General features: G+C 38.1%; 1 pseudogene; it reads left to right on the forward strand.

Annotated features, from left to right (window-relative positions):
- Positions 1-319: 319 nt before the first annotated feature.
- Positions 320-723, forward strand: LOC101844883 (annotated as a pseudogene).
- Positions 724-16,874: the final 16,151 nt, after the last annotated feature.

Consider the following 16,874-nt stretch of genomic DNA (forward strand, 5'->3'; position numbering starts at 1 on the left):
TTTCCAAAGTTGAGCATGGGAACTGAACAAAAAAAAAAAAAAAACAAAAAGACAGGGCTCTAAAATACCTAAAAAGTGTTCCTTGTCCCTAGCAATTAGTAAATGAAAATCTGAGTACCTTTGAGATTTCATCTTAAAATAACCAGAATGACTAAGATCAGCAGATGAAAGGAAGTAATTGCTAGAACTCATTGGAGAAAGGAAGACCCTGTTTCAGTGTTGTTGGTGTTGAAAATTGATGCAGTCACTATGGAAATCAGTGTGGATCATTCTCAAAAGGATGAGGATAAATCTACTGGACTCTTTCCAGGCTTTCAAGATGTCAAAGAGAAGATGGGCTTGGTCCTCTGGAGCAGAAATCCAGATTTCCCTGGGTCTTCTGGTAGGATTTGTGACCAACTATGTTGACAATACAGGAGTCCAAAACCTTTGTGCCATCTCTCCATAGGGACTTAAGGGATGACTTAACAGATTTCCTGCTGCTGGTGTGTGACATGGTGATGGCCAAAGTTAAGAAAGGCAAACTAGAACTAAGAAAAAAGGTCCATCAAGGAGTTTTAATTCAACAAGAAAAGAAGAAAAGATGGGGTGTTTATTTTGAAGGCAATGCAGGGGTCATAGTAAACAATAAAGATGAGATGAAGGTTATGCTATCACAGGTTCAGTTGCAAAGGTACAAAATTGTGACCCAGGATCGCATCCATTGCAGGCAGCTTTGCATGATTCTCCAGTGTACTTGTAAAATATATTCATTAAAATTCTTTGCTCCAAAAAATGTACTATATAACCTAGCAATAATACTTTGTTGTATGTCCACAAAGGACTCAACATTTTACTCTATAGATGCAATCTAATACATAATCATTCCTGCACCATTCAAAACACCTAGGAAATGAAAACTACCTAAATGTCCTACAATCAATAAATAGATAATGAAAATGGGGTAATATGCTTTATGGAATACTATTCATCTCTAAAGAGAAAAATGAAACCATGAACTATGTAGGCAAAATGGATGTAACTAGAAAATATTATAAAGAGTGAAATAATCCAGACCCATAAAAAATCACTATCAGATATTCTTTGTCAAATGAGGACCCTAGCTCCAAGTCTTCATTTATAAGTTGTCTTCTCTCTTCATTAGTGAATCTTCTCTGTGTCGCAGAGGAAGACCAGTACGTGAAGGAACCACTAATCAAAACACAGATTTGTGGAGCATAGTCCCAAGGGATACATTTAAAATATATCTCGGTTCCGGCAGCATCAGGTACAACAGGCTCTGCTTCTGGGCCTGTGTTTCAGTGCATAGGGATCGCTTGGAACTGCACAGAACTTCTAATCCCGGTGGGAGCCAAACACACAAGACTCCAGGACTTCTCTCCCACCAATGAGACCAGGAAACCAGAGGAGACAGGGAGACCAGGGGAGCAGCTGTTCCAGCAGGATCAGGTACATTAGGATCCAGCAAAAGGAACAGGGGACCAGGTGGGAGGGTAAGCACCCCAGATCCCTGTTATTCTTCTCCACCCACGGGAGCAGAACGAGGACAAGGAATAGAAGAACTACCAGAATATTGGACTTGCTAGCACCCACCAAAAGGAAACTCTGGTTCCCTAACCACCAGACCAATAAGGGGATGTTTCTACACCCACTAGAAGAAGAGATGGGAAAGAGACAATACAAAAACACACTCTGCAACAGAAAAACAAATATGACACCACCAGATTCTAGAGACTCCACACCAGCAAGACTCAAAAAATCCTACTGCAAATGAAGCAGAAGAGAATGACCTTAAAACCACTTTCATGAAAATGATAGAGGCCCTAAAAGAGGATATAGGAAAATCCCTCAAAGAAATGGAAGAAAAGACAATCCAAAAAATGCAAGAAATGAAAGAAAAAACAAACCAAAAAATGCAAGAAATGGAAAAAGAAACATACCAAAAAAAGGCAGGAAATGGAAGAAGAAACAAAGCAAAAAATGCAAGAAATGGAAGAAAAAGCAAACCAGAAAATGCAAGAAATGGAAGAAAGAGCAAACCAAAAAATTCATAAAAGGCAACAAATGGAAGAAAAGATAAACCGAAAATTGCAAGAAACAATGCAAACACTGCAAGAGCTGAAAACTGATATAGAGACAATAAAAAACACAATCTGAAGAAAGGCAGGAAATAGAAAAGCTGGGTAAATGGTCGGGTATTACCAATACAAGCATTACCAACAGAATAGAAGAGATGAAAGAGAGAATCTCAAGGGTTGAAGATACACGAGGAGAAATAGATTCATCAACCAAAGCAAACCTTAAGTCCAACAAATCCTTAACACAAAACACCCAGGAAATATGGGACACCATGAAAAGACAAAACCTAAGAATAATAGGTATAGAAGAAGGAGAAGAAAACCACCTCAAAGGGGCAGAAAACATGTTCAACAAAATCATAGAAGAAAACCCCAACCCCAACCCTAATGCTAACCCTATCACATCCCTAACCCTAACTACAACCACAAAACCTAACCCCTAAAATGAACCCAACCTCAACAATAATCCTGATTTCTACACTATCCACAACCCCAATCCTAACACTAAACTTATCCCTAACCCAAACCACAACACTAACCCCAACTCCAACACTAGCACCAAAACATACGCAAATACAAGCAATGGTTCTAGCTCTATCTCTAAACTTAATCTAACCTTAATCCTAAATCTCTAAACTTAACCTTAACACTAACACTAAGCCTAACCCTAATCTGAAACCTAAGCATATCTCCAACTGTATCACAAATCCCAACCCTAACACTAAGTTGAACCACAATACCAACTCCAAACCCAGCAATACCCTTGATCCTAACCCAAACCCAGTCCTAAGACTAGCCCTAACCCTAACCATAATCTCAACCCCAAACTAAAACTAACCCTAACCCAAACACCAACTATAACTTAACCCTAACCACAAACCTAACCCAAACACACAAACCCTAACCCCAAACCTAATTCTAACCCTAACCACAACAGCCATAATTTTAATCTTAACCCTAACCCTAATACCAACTCCATACCAACACCAACCCTAACCTAAAACCCCTAACCCTGACACCAACACTATCCCACAATCACAACTACAACCATAACCCTAAACCTTATACCAACCCTAATCCTGAACCTAAACCTAACTAACCCAAATCCTAACCTGAACCCTATCTCCAACCCTGACCCAAACCCAAATTCAGCACTAATCTTATCTTAAATCTAACACTATCCCCAATCCTAACCTTAACACCTAACTCTAACCACAAGCCCAACACCAATGTTAACCCTAACCCTAAACCGTAGTCCTAGCCCCAAGTGTAACCCAAACACCAACCCTAAATCTGATCTCAAACCCAACAGCAAGCACAAACTGAGCCTTAAACCTAATACTAACCCTAAACCCTAACATTAACCCTAACTCTAACCCTAACAATTGAGTACCCCCAACCCTAATCCTAGGCCCCCAAATCAACCCTAACCACAATCATAGTCAGAACCATAACTGTAAACTTAAACCTAACTCCAACCCTAATGGTAAACCCAAACAACACAAACTCCCAAACCTACTCTTACTCCAGTCACAACCCAACAGCCAAATCTAGCCATAGCCCTAACCCTAACCCTAACAGTAAGCCCTAGCCATAAGCATAACCATAATGGTAAGTGCATTCCAAACCCTATCACTACACATAAGCCCTAACAATAACTTTAAATATAACTCTAATCCTAACCCTGTCCCAAACCTAACCATGAATACAATCACAAGCCTAACCTTAACTATAACACTAAACTCTAACCCTAATCAAAACCCGACACCTAACCCTAACAAAAATCCCAATGCAAGCCCTAGCCCTAGCCCTAACCCTATTCCTAACTCTAATCTGAAACTAAACCCAGGCCTAATCCTAGCCCTAACCCTAACCACAACTCCAACCTTAAGCCTAATCCTAACCTCACCCCAACCACAAACCTAACCCTAATCCTAACTCTAACCAAAATCCTAAACCCAACCCCACCCTAACACCAAATTCTAATGTATTTGCAAAATTCATGAATTTATTTTCCTTTTGGAAGTAGGGAAAATAATTATACAATTATACATATTAAAAAGTTTATAATCTCCATAAATATTGTTTTAACAGATGTAGTTTTCAAATACTTTCATTTTTCTTTCAATGTTTAAGAATGTAAAATCATTGACTATGATTTCATATATTTTTTACTTATTTTTATTACTTCCTTTGAGAATAATCTACTAAGGTTGTCTGCCAATTTTAAGGGAACATTTGGTCTTTTACTAGTAAATGTTTGGTGTTCTTTTATGATGCCTATATTATCTTTTTTCTAAATGAAGAGCTGGAAGGGCCTTTTTTTTCCAAAGCACATTCTGTCAGTCTGATATGTGTGACTATGTTCTTTCCTGTACAAAAAAAACTGTTTTGTTCTCATGAACAATTCAATTTTTAAATCAACAGTCCTCTCCCATGGCTATATCTTGAAACAATTTCTTTAACTCAGTGGCTCTCAACCTGTGACTGTGGGTTGCAACACCTTTAGGTGTCAAATGGCTTTGTCATAGGGCTCACAAGGTATCAAATATTTATATTGCAATTCATAATAGTAGCAAAATTGCTGTTATGAAAAAGCAACACGCCGGGCACACGCCTTTAATCCCAGCACTTGGGAGACAGAGGCAGGCAGATCTCTGTGAGTTCGAGGCTGGGCTGGACCGATAGCCTCCAAAAGAATACAGAGAAACCCTGTCTCATAAAAACCAAAAAAAAAAAAAGAAAAAGCAACAAAATAATTTTATGGTTGAGGGTAACTATAGCATGAGGAACTGTATTAAAAGGTAGCAGAATTAGGAAGGCTGAGAGCCACTGTCTCAAAGTCCCTAGTCTTATATTGGGATATTAGATTCATTGTAAATTGTTATTTTTTATAGAGGGAAAGATGTGGTGAACTGATAACAAGTTTTTCTTATTGAAGAGGAGTCATCTCAGCAAATGTTCATACTGTCTATGTACTTAATTTAATTTAATTAGAATAGCAAAAATATTTAATTGTGAGGTCTGTGCCATATTCTATTGGCTCATAAGACTTTATAGTGCAAAAATATTTTAAGCTTTCATAATTCTTCTGTATTATATATTTAAATTCGTGTCAACTAAAGTGTCAATAAATACTTTCTTCCTACTTTATCTTATTTATTTATTTTGTTATCTGGAAAATTTGTGTATTGCTGTAGAGATTAAGTTGTAATAGTTTTTTGATATTTTTGAAGAATAGCAGCATGATACTTATATGGTTATCAAAAATCTGTAAATAACTCTCAGTGATATTACTAACTTTGCAAATATCAACCATTTATAAATGTGCTAGAGAACTCTCAAATATCATACTTTGCTATTTTATATACATATATATGTAATTGTTCTAATGTCTAGGTTTTTCCTTGTTATATTTAAGTGTTTTATTAATAGTATTATTACTTAAATGTGACTTTATGTTTCATTGTCTTTTACATAATTATACTTAAAAAAGCTAATATTTTGGGTATATTAATTATTTTCTTCTTTTATCTTTTTTATTTAAATTGGAAACAAGCTGGCTTCACATGTCAATCCCAACTCCCTCTCCCTCCCCTCCTCCCCAACTCCAGCCCTCCCAACCCCTGCCAATCCCCACTCTGCTCTCCAGGGAGGGAGGGGCCCTCCATGGGAGATCTCCAGAGTCTGTAATTTCATCCAGGGCAGGGCCTAGGCCCTCCCCCATGTGTCTAGGCTGAGAGAGCATTCCTCTCTGTGGAATGAGCTCCCAAACTTCATTCTGATGCCAGGGATAAATACTGATCTACCACCCACAGCCCCAAAGATATCCGAGGTCTCCTCACTGACACCCAAATTTGGGGGGTCTGGCTCAGTCACATGCTGGCCTCTCAGTCATCAGTCTGGGATCCATGTGCTCCCCATTGTTCAGGTCAGCAGCTTCTATGGGTTTCACCAGCCTGAACTTGACCCCTTTCGTCATCACTCCTCCCTCTCTGCAACTGGGTTCCCAGAGTTCAGTTCAGTGTTTAGCTGTGGGTGTTTGCCACTGCTTCCCTCAGGCAGTGGATGAGGATGGCTCATAAGGTAGTCATCAATCTCATTATCTGGGAAAGGCATGTAAGGTAGCCTCTCAACTATTACTTAGTTTGACAGTTGGTCTCATTCTTGTAGATCTCTGGAAATTTCACTAGTGCCAGATCCCTCCTCAAACCTATAGTGACTCCCTCTATTATGGTATCTCTCATTCAACACTCCTCCATTCTTACCAGAACTCAATCTTCCTGATCCCTCATGGCCTTCTCTCCCCTACTTTTCTCCCCCTCCCTTTATCCAGCTGCTTCTCCGTTCCTTCCATGCTCCCAATCCTCTCAGGAGATACTGCCCCATTCCCCTTGCCTGAGTTACCATGCATATCTCTCTTAGGGTCCTCCCTGTTTCCCAGACTCTCTGGCAGTGGGATTGTAGGCTGAAAATCCCCTGATCAATGTCTAGAATCCATGTAAGAGTGAGCATATGCCATGTTTGTTTTTTGTGACTGGGTTACCTCACTCAAGATGGTTTCTTCTAGTGCCATCGATTTGCCTGCAAATTTCAAGATTCCATTGTTTTTTCTCCCCCCACTGAGTAGCACTCCATTGTGTAAATGTACCACATTTTCTCTATCCACTCTTCAGTTGAGGGGCATCTAGGTTGCTTCCAGGTTCTGGCTGTTACAAATAATACTGCTATGAACATAGTGGAACAGATGTCCTTGTTGTATGAATGTGCATCTTTTGGGTATAAGCCTAAGAGTGGAATTGCTGTATCTTGTGGTAGACTGATTCCCATTTCCTAAGGAATCTCCATACTGATTTCTAAAGTGTCTGTATGAGTTGGCGCTCCCACCAGCAGTGGAGCAGTGCTCCCCTTTCTCTACACTCTCTCCAGCATAAACTGTCATTTGTGTTTTTGATTTTAGCCATTATGACAGGAGTAGGATGGTGTCTCAGAGTTGTTTTTGATTTGCATTTCCCTAATGGCTAAAGATGTTGAGTACTTTCTTAGGTGTCTATCGCCCATTGTAGACTCCTCTACTGAGAATTCTCTTTTTATTCTTCTTTTTTAATTTTAATTTTAAATAGCTTGTTTTACATGTCAATCCCAGTTCCCTCTCCTTCCCCTCCTCCCGCAACCTGCCACCATTCCACCCATCCTGCCACCCTATTGCCAATTCCTTCCTCATAGGGGATCTCTAGAGTCCTTCATTTCACTCAGGGTAGGGTCCAGTCACTCCCCTAAGAGTCCAGGCTGAGAAAGTATCCCTCTTTGTGTTATGGACACACGATGCCTGTTAGTATTCGAGGGATAAACATTGATCCACTGCTCTATTTTATTATATATTTACTATATTTATTAATATAATATTTATGTATAACCCTGTAATATTTTCTGCATATGGAAACACATTTTCTCATGTCAGGATATTTCTCTTGACTGACTTATTTTGCTAAAATTTACTATATTACAAGAAGAAAATTATTTTTTTGTTTATGGTTTTTAAGAAATTCTATAATATATTCCTCTATTATTTAGGTACTGGCTATGGATTTGATATTCTTGACTTTTCTCTGTGGCATTCTGCTCTGTTTAGAGAGGTTATGATGGTTATGCTTTCCCAACACATACAATTTATATTCATCCAACTCACTCTTAAACTCTTCTTCATCCTCCTCTATCTCTATCTAATGCTGTGAGCATGATTTTGGAATAAGATGCCTACTGACCATGGCTGTTCCCATACTGTAATATCTTTCCATCCATGAAGGGAAATCTACTGTTTTGTTGTGGTTACTTTTGTTCTAAAGACATGTTTCTTCTAAAGACGTGTTCTATTAATCAACTTTGAACACTGGTTTTCAACACTTAGTATTTTCAATACTTTTTTATTCTAATTACATGACAATATTTGATTAATGTAAAGAATTTCTTTGCCTATATATCTGATGGAACACTGTCAAAACAATACTTTTAACTAGTTGTGAGTTTTGTGAAATCTCCTTATAAATCTGTTTGGTTATCTGATTTTCTTTTTATTATATATCTAATAATACCCTTGCCTTTTCTGAAATTTTTAGATTTTTAAAAATTTTTATTCTTTATGGATTTCACATAATGTATTTCAACCCCAGTAGCTACCTGTCCTCCCCGTAATTAAAACTACATTTAAAAGAACCCCCCCAAACCAAACAAAGAAACCCAAGAAAAACAAAGACAAACAACAAAAAAGAACCTTTTCATGGAAGATGTAGTGTGGCCCATCGGGACACACAGTTTACCTTTTAGTCCATTCATCTTTACATGTAAATATGCATTTCTGGGACTCATTGATTTTTCTGGAGGCCTCTGGTTTCTGCTACAACACATTTAATGGGCTGTCACTGGGGTTCCTCTTGGGTATCCTGCTGTTGTCCTATGTCAGTGGAGATCCTGTTGTTTTGGTCTGTAACTTTTTCCCTTCCACATGCTCCAACAGTTCATAGGTTAGGGGGATGCTGGGATGGGACAAATCATAGCCCTGGTTATGGGCCTGGGTGGTAGCCGGGATTGTCAGATTCCTAGGTTTCCCTCATCCTCACTACACAGATGAGCTCTCCAGCACTGTCTTAATTCCCTTGAAATAAAGATAAAAACATACAAAATCAATAACTACCCAAACAAAGCAAAATAATAGACAAAACACAAAAAATAGATTAGATTTTATGTTGACCAACTACTCCTTGGTATAGTTCCAGCCATGGAAAGTGGGTGATATAGCCAATGTCCCCACATTCCTAAAAACCAACTTTTCTCTTTTATAGCAGATATCAAATACAAGGAATTTTTTGGTGATGAATGGGACTTTGTGTCCACCTCCCCTACTCAGTGCTAGAAATTTTGCTGGTTTGAACCTGGGCACATTGTATGTGTGTCACTGTGAGTTCATACCTGTGTGAGTTCTATTGTGCATGTATTTCTTTGTCTTCTTTCTTACAAAAGAGTTCTCTAACTCTCACAGTATAAAACTGACAAAATATTTTTTTCTGAAAATAGTTTCTACTAATTACATGAATCCCAATATCTTTTGTTTTAGTATACAGTATTACTGTTTGTTTGTATTGGGCTTGTCAATTTTGTTTTCTTTTTACCCATACTAAAACAAGCCATATTGATTTTTCTGCAACATTATAAAAATGTCTATTGAATTTAATTTTGTTTTAATTCACTATTTATTATTTTGTACATATTGGTTCTAATTCATTGGCATGAATTCTTAAAACATTTTTTAAAAAATCTCATGTGTTTTAGTTGTAGGAACCCATAGATAGTTTCCTCATTTGAACTGAGAGTTATGTATCTCAGTTATTTCTGGAAACATTGTGCTACTTTTTTCATTTGATTAAAATAACACACAACCTAGGAAGAGAACATAGTTTAAAATCAGTACTGATGAAGCAGAGTCAGGCCTGATGTTCATATGAATTTCCAGGCCATCCATGGAGTAAATGATCAAATCTCATCCACACAGGTTTAAATATATGCTAAATAAAATATACTAAGTGTTTGATATTCAAAATTCCACACATATGCAAATCATAAAAAATCATAATAAAAAATGGAGAAAAGGAACAGGAGGAATGGATGACACAAGACAAACACTACTTTGGGAAATTGAATGCAATATTATGGTGTTTTGTCAACTTAATTCAACTTAGAACCATCAGGCAGGACAGATTCTATGAAGAATTGTCTACACTGTGGCCTGTAGGCATATCTGGGAGGGATTGTCTCATGGTATTTAATGTGGGAAGGCCTAGCCTACTCATGTTGGTACTACACCCTAGTCATAGGTTCTTGAACTGGATAGGATTGGGAAATCCACATTAAGCACAAGCAATTAAGCAAGAAAAATTTGTGTTTTCTTACTCTACATATTTGATTGTGATTGTGATGGGATTACTAACTTCAAACTCCTGCCATTGTGCACTAAATTAACTCCTTTTTACCTAGATTGCTTTATGTTAATCCTAACATAACATAATTTTATGTTATGTTAATCCTAACATAGCATAAAATATATAATTTATGTTAATACTAACATAACACAATTTTATCACAGCAACAGAAGGAGACTAAAATGTGGATACATAGCAGCCTGTGATAAGTGTGCTCATAATATCTGGCAAATTCACCCTTCACAATGCTCCAATTTTTCCAACCATACCAGATCAATTTGTGAGTTTGTATCTGTGAACACACTGATAAAAGCTAATTGAGATACATTCTGGGGAGGAGGTTGATTGTGATTGCTTGTGACTAATGGCAAGGAACTGAGGAACAGTTACTTGTAGGGAGATGGGCTGTGTACTCAAACCAAAGAAAGCAAACTATGGAAGTGTAGGATCAGTGCAGCACTTTTGTTCTTCAAGAAGAGATTTACTAATGAGATTGATGACTAACTTACATGCCATCCTAGAGCCTTCATCTAGTAGCTGATGGAAGAAGAAGCAGAGATCCACCGCTAAATACTGAGCTGAACTCCTGGAATCCAGTTACAGAGAGGGATCAGTGATAATCAAAGGGGTCAAGACCAGGCTGGAGAAACCCAAAGATACAGGTGACCTGAAAATGTGGGAACTCATGACCCCAAGACTGACAGCTGAGAGACCAGAATAGGACTAATCCAGACCCCCTGAATGTGGGTGTCCATTAAGAGTCCTGAGAAATCTATGGCACCTCTGGCAGTGCATCAGTATTTATCCCTAGTGTATAAATGAACTTTGTGAGCCCATTCCACATAAAGGGATACTCTGTCAGCCTAGACACATGGGGCAGGACATAGGCCCTGCTACAAATGATATGGCAGATTTTGATGATACCCCATGGAAGATATCACCCTCCCTGGGGAACAAAAAAGGGATGGGATGGGGGGTTGGTGAGGGGCAGGAGAAGACAGAGGGAGAGGGAACTGGAATTGACCTGTAATACAAACTTGTTTCTAATTTTTAAAAAGTCACAAAAATAAGAGATGTACTATAGGTACAGCTCTGGGTGAGTTCATTGGGATCCACTGATGACAAAACAACAACCAAATGACTTTAGGATAGATACAGAGAGAGAGAGAGAAAGAGAGAGAGAGAGAGACAGAGACAGAGACAGAGACACAGAGAGACAGAAAGACAGAAAGACAGAGAGAGACAGAGAAAGAGAGATAGGGAGAAAGAGAGAGAGGGAGGTAGAAGGAGGGAGAGAGATACAGATAGACACACTGAGAGAGAACAAATATAAACAGGATGACACATATTTTATAGGTTATTCTACAGGTTCTACCAAGTAGAAGCGGACATCTTAGCTGTCTACTAGCAGCTGCTTCTCTAGGGTACACTGCAGGATTTTGGTTAATGCCCATGTAAATGGCAATACAAAAACTGATAAAGTCACTGTTAACTGAGGAATTCAATCCAAGCATTTATTATGGGTATAATATCATAATTGAAAGAGAAGACTGATGGATAATGTTAATATACTGAGAAAGATAAATAGCTGCAGTTGACCGCCATGCTGACTCCAGTGGGCTGGGCCACTTCCAGCAGCCAAGATCAAGTTCATGAGTCATACTGCGACTGGAGCCTTACTGATTTGTGTGGCTTTTGCTAGCATTTTGGGCCATGGTAATATCCAGGCCCAGGATGCTGCTGAGGTCTATGTCTGTGTCCATAGTCCTATTGCAGCTGAGGTCCATATTTATACCCATGTCTCCATGGTGATACCAAAGGCCACATGAAGTCTGAAACCTGGGTCACATCCTTATCTGAGTGCCTAGAGCTACCATTCAGAACAAGGATGTCCACCAGGCCATGATGCTGCCTGAGGCCATTTCAGGGTCTGTGGCTTCTTGCAGCTAGGGTCTGTGTTGAACTGTGTGCCCAAATTGCCACTAGGACCCATACAGAGGCCCAGCATCTGGAACAAAACCTGTTCTTGATTTTGTTTGCATGCTTGCTTTTTGTTTTGTTTTGTTTTTTTGTTTTGTTTTGTTTTGTAGGGGGAATGCAACAGTGATACGGGAAGAATATGAGGAACCATGAGGTGAACAGAATTGGGTTACATGATGTGAAACCCCCAAAATTCAAAAAAGTAGATAAAAATAGTTAGAAAATATTCATGAAATACACAGGGTATGTGAGCCACCACCAAATGTTCAAATTTACCAATCATACAATCAGGAAAATAAAACAAAACCTTCAAACTAAATGCACTTAGCAAAATCAAATATGAAATTTACATAAGCCAAGGTAAACAGAGGGTGACCTACACTCATGACACATTAAAGCACCACAGAATAAAAGAAAAATCAAAATATGCAAATATGAGCTATCTCAACTGCCCAGACAAGTTAATGACAGGAATAAGGAGAGGTATCATTTTCTTTGTTCTCTCACCATACATGAGTGCACACTTTGTGTATTTAAAAATGAACCTATACCTCTTAATTAGTTTTATTTCAATTAAAATGTATAATTACATCAATTTCCCCTTCCTTTCCTTCATGTACTCACTCCATATCATTTTTTTCAAAATAATGGTGATCTTTTCCTTGATTATTATATAAATATGTAACTAGAACTGATGGAATCACTTAGTGTGTCAAGTGTGTATATTATTTGAGGACTAAGAGCTTTGTATTTCATAATAAATTAGGAGGATAATACCTAAGGATTACTAATTCTCCTTCTCTAGAGTCATTAGGTGCCTCTAGCTTTATCTGCAAATGGGACCTCTTGAAATTTCCCCTTTACATGATATATATCTGTTGGTCATGTCACTCTTCAGGTAGTGTTCAGACAGAGATATGGTTGATATATCATGGGTGGATATTCCCTGTCATTCTTAGGAAACTACGTCTCACAGCAGACTCCCTGAACTTCTGATTCTTAATTTATTTTTCTAATCTCTCATATGGAGCTTTCGGTACAGGAATAGATTTACCAATTTTACCTGGGATCACCATGATCAATTAATTCCTATATTATGGCTGCTTTTGGTTTTCCATGATTTTCTCTATATCCTCTAGAGGGATGATATTTTTGGATGCAGAGTGAGAGCAACAGTTATCTGTGAGGAAAAAAATCAAATTTAGAATGCAGTCATTTCTAACAAAGTGCAGTAGTATGTTCTCCTTTAAGAGTCATTACCTTAATAGTTCTGGCCAACTATCTAGGCTTACTAAGCATAATATCCCTCCTGATGACCGGGACTTAAGTACAGTTATACAGTGAATAGTTAACACAAAGGGAAGAGTGCCACTGTTGTACCTTAGGCATATTTTGCGAAGCTAGACAATATTGTGGATCAGAGGCACCACAAAAAGGTAAGGCTCTTTATTGCTCCCCTCCCATGGCAGCCTGAATAACCTTGTATAATCTTATGGAATCTATTCCTTAAAGAGGAGGATTTCACGTCTGACCTGGTTCAAAGCTTCTGACTCCTGTGTTTCACATCTGCAGCATTTTTGGCAGCAAGGACTTAAGTTTTAACCTTTGAGAGGCAGTGAAGTACAATAGCAACAGCCTTTTTTCTTTTGGGAATCTTTTGCAAATATCACAACTCAAATGTATATTCCTTATATCTGGTTCATGAGGTTTTCTTATAAAAGCTATGAGTCTAATGGAGAGCATTGTTTGTCAGCCCAATTAGTATAAACTAACTTAATCTATATTAAAGTGAAATATAAAAATTCATTGTGATGATGCCTGTTTGTACATAAATGAATGCTTCTTTGTGTTGTACAATACTAAATTTTATCCATTCCATTATTTTTCCTAAGCCAGAAAAACTGCATTCAATTTTTGAAAGTAACTACTTTATTGATATTTAAACTACTATTTACAAATTACATACATATATACAATGTTTCCTTTTTGGATTTCTTTTTTATTTCTCTTTATTTTATTTTAGAAACAATCTCATATTACATATCAATTCCCCCATTCTCTTGCCCTCCCATTCTCCCATGCTCCCCACCGACCCCCAAAGTCATCCCCACCCATTCCCCTTATCTTTTTCCTGCCTCCCTCTTCTCTCCTCTGTGCTAACAATTCACTCAGGGGTTCTTGTCCCTTTCCCTTTTTTCCAGGGACCATGTGTTTTTCTCTTGGGGTCCTCCTTGTTTCCTAGTTTCTCTGGTGGTGTGGATTATAGGCTGTTTATGCTTTGCTCTAAGTCTAATATCCATATATGAGTGAGTACATATCATGCTCGTCTTTCTATGATTGGGTTACCTCACTCAGGGTGTTTTCTTCCAGTTCCATCCATTTCATTGTTTTTTTTCATTGAGTAATACTCCATTGTGTAAATGTAACACATTTTCAGCATCGATTCTTCTGTTGAGGGGCATCTAGGTTGCTTCCAGTTTCTGACTATTACAAACAGTGTTGCTATGAATACAATTGAACATATGTTCTTGTTGTATGAATGTGCAATTTTGGGTATATTCCCAAGAGAGGAATTATTGGATCTTGAGTTAAACTGATTCCCATTATCCTGAGAAATCACCATACTGATTTCCAAAGTGGTCGAACAAGTTTGCATTCCCACCAACAATGGAGGAGTGTTCCTTTCTCGACATCCTCTCCACCATAGACTGACTTGTTGTTTTTGATTTTAGCCATTCTGGCCAGTGTAAGATGGAATCTCAGAGTTGTTTTGATTTGCAGTTCCCTGATGGCTAAGGATATTGAGAACTTTCTTAAGTGTCTTTCAGCCATTTTGGATTCCTCTATTGAGAATCACTATTTAGTTCTGCACCCCACTATTTAATTGGATTGTTTGGTGTTTTGTGACTAGCTTCTTTAGTTCTTTGTATATTTCAGAAATCTGACCTCTGTCAGATGTGGGGTTGGTGAAGATGTTTTTCCATTCTGTGGGCTCCCATTTTGCCTTGATGACTATGTCCTTTGCCTTACAAAAGCTTCTCAGTTTGGTGTGTGTTTCTGTTATGTCTGTGTTGACTACAGATATGGAGTTCAAGAAAATAGTGTGAAATAACATGTATCTTAATGTCAGCAAAAAACAGAAAGAAAAAACACATGACTCAAAAATTCTTGATACTCATGCTTTGTACAACAAATTTGGCAAAATGATGTTTTCCTGGCAAAATATGCACAGATTTGTGAACTGAATAACTGTTTATAATTGAATCTTTTTAAAACATCAAATTTAAATATTGAATAATCTTTGGAAAATACTGAGAAGAGGAAGGATAAAGGTTGTAAAAAATAAGATTGAGCCATTCTTCATTTCAATATGGTTCATGTGTCCTACCCCTTGGCTGCTCAGAGATGGAGAATAAATTTTGAAGAGTGTGACTCTTAGTAGGTCAGGCACACATTGCAGTGTTACCACATCCTTGAGTATATATCTTACACAAATGCAAATCTGTGGGTTATTTAAAACTAAAAGATGTTAAGTGGTGGTAGGACACACATTTAATCCCATCAGTGAGAAGGCAGAGGTATATCCCCAGGTTTGAGGTCATCCTTGTCTATGTAATGAGTCCCCGGACAGCCAGGGATACACAGAGAAACACTGTAATTATCAATTAATGAAACAATCAATCAATCAATAAATGAGAGAGCAACTAGAGAGATTAAAAAGGATCTGGAAGGAGTTAGGGAGAGAAATAGGGGTTAGTACAATCAAAATGCATTGTATGTATATATGTATGAAATTTTGTGAAACTTAATGAAAATATTACATTAACTCAAATAACATTAAGCATGTTCAGGGATAACAAGTCAACATGTAAGTGCTGCATTTAAGAATAAACAGAAAATAAAAATTCTGCCTAGAAATGCATCATAAATTCTGCTTCTCTTCTCTTCTCTTCTGAGATGTTGATCAGTCACTATGTAGCAGAAAAAGTAATTGCGGAGACGATGAAGAGTGGATATGTAGGATGCCAGAGGAATCCAAAATCCCTGGACTTTTCTCTGTCACCTGACAGAGCTGAAGAACTGACCAACTCATCATGAACTTACCACACTTGACCAGGAATTAAAGAGAATTAGAAAGCAGAGGAGAAAAGAGAAGAGGGGGGAAGAGACATAATGTCACTGTGATGCAGTGCCCAGTTGACCTGTGCCAAGCCCCACAGGTTCTGCCCCTATTCCCCTGACAATGTCGTATAGCTCATACAAGAACATTATTGTAAGGGTGGAACAAGGATCCCTACATTTGAACTGTGGTGATCTGCAGTCTCCTCACAGCTGTACTGAGGTTGTCCTTCAACTTCAGAATTTCCAATTTTGAGTAAGGAATCCAGCCTTTAAAAGACAACACACATATCACACACAAAACAGGTACTTCAAAACACATGCCCCATGAAGAAATACTAGGTAACTCATGCCACAAGTCTACCAGGACCTATCTGAGAAAGAGGACATATGCAACGTGTGTCAAATTATGCATAATTGTTCCATTAAAAAGAATGATCTCTTCTAAAAGGAATGTGGGCTGTAGACCAGAGTCTTCATCATCTATGGTCAACACAGGAAGAGTCTTTTCTGCCAGAAAGATCTTTTGATCAGTTGTCATCAGATGGAATTTAGGCCAATGATTTTAGGTGATAAACTCAACAACCCTGTGCTTTCCTTCTCTCACATGTAAAATGAGGTACTTGAGTGAGATGTTATATAAGGCCCTCTCAGTTCTAATCTCTTATAAAATTTCTGTCCTTGTGAAAAACCAGAAGAGCACATAAGCAGTTTGGTGGTGGTG

This window comes from Mesocricetus auratus, unplaced genomic scaffold, assembly GCF_017639785.1.
Source record: "Mesocricetus auratus isolate SY011 unplaced genomic scaffold, BCM_Maur_2.0 Super-Scaffold_100003, whole genome shotgun sequence".
Classification (NCBI taxonomy): Eukaryota; Metazoa; Chordata; class Mammalia; order Rodentia; family Cricetidae; genus Mesocricetus; species Mesocricetus auratus.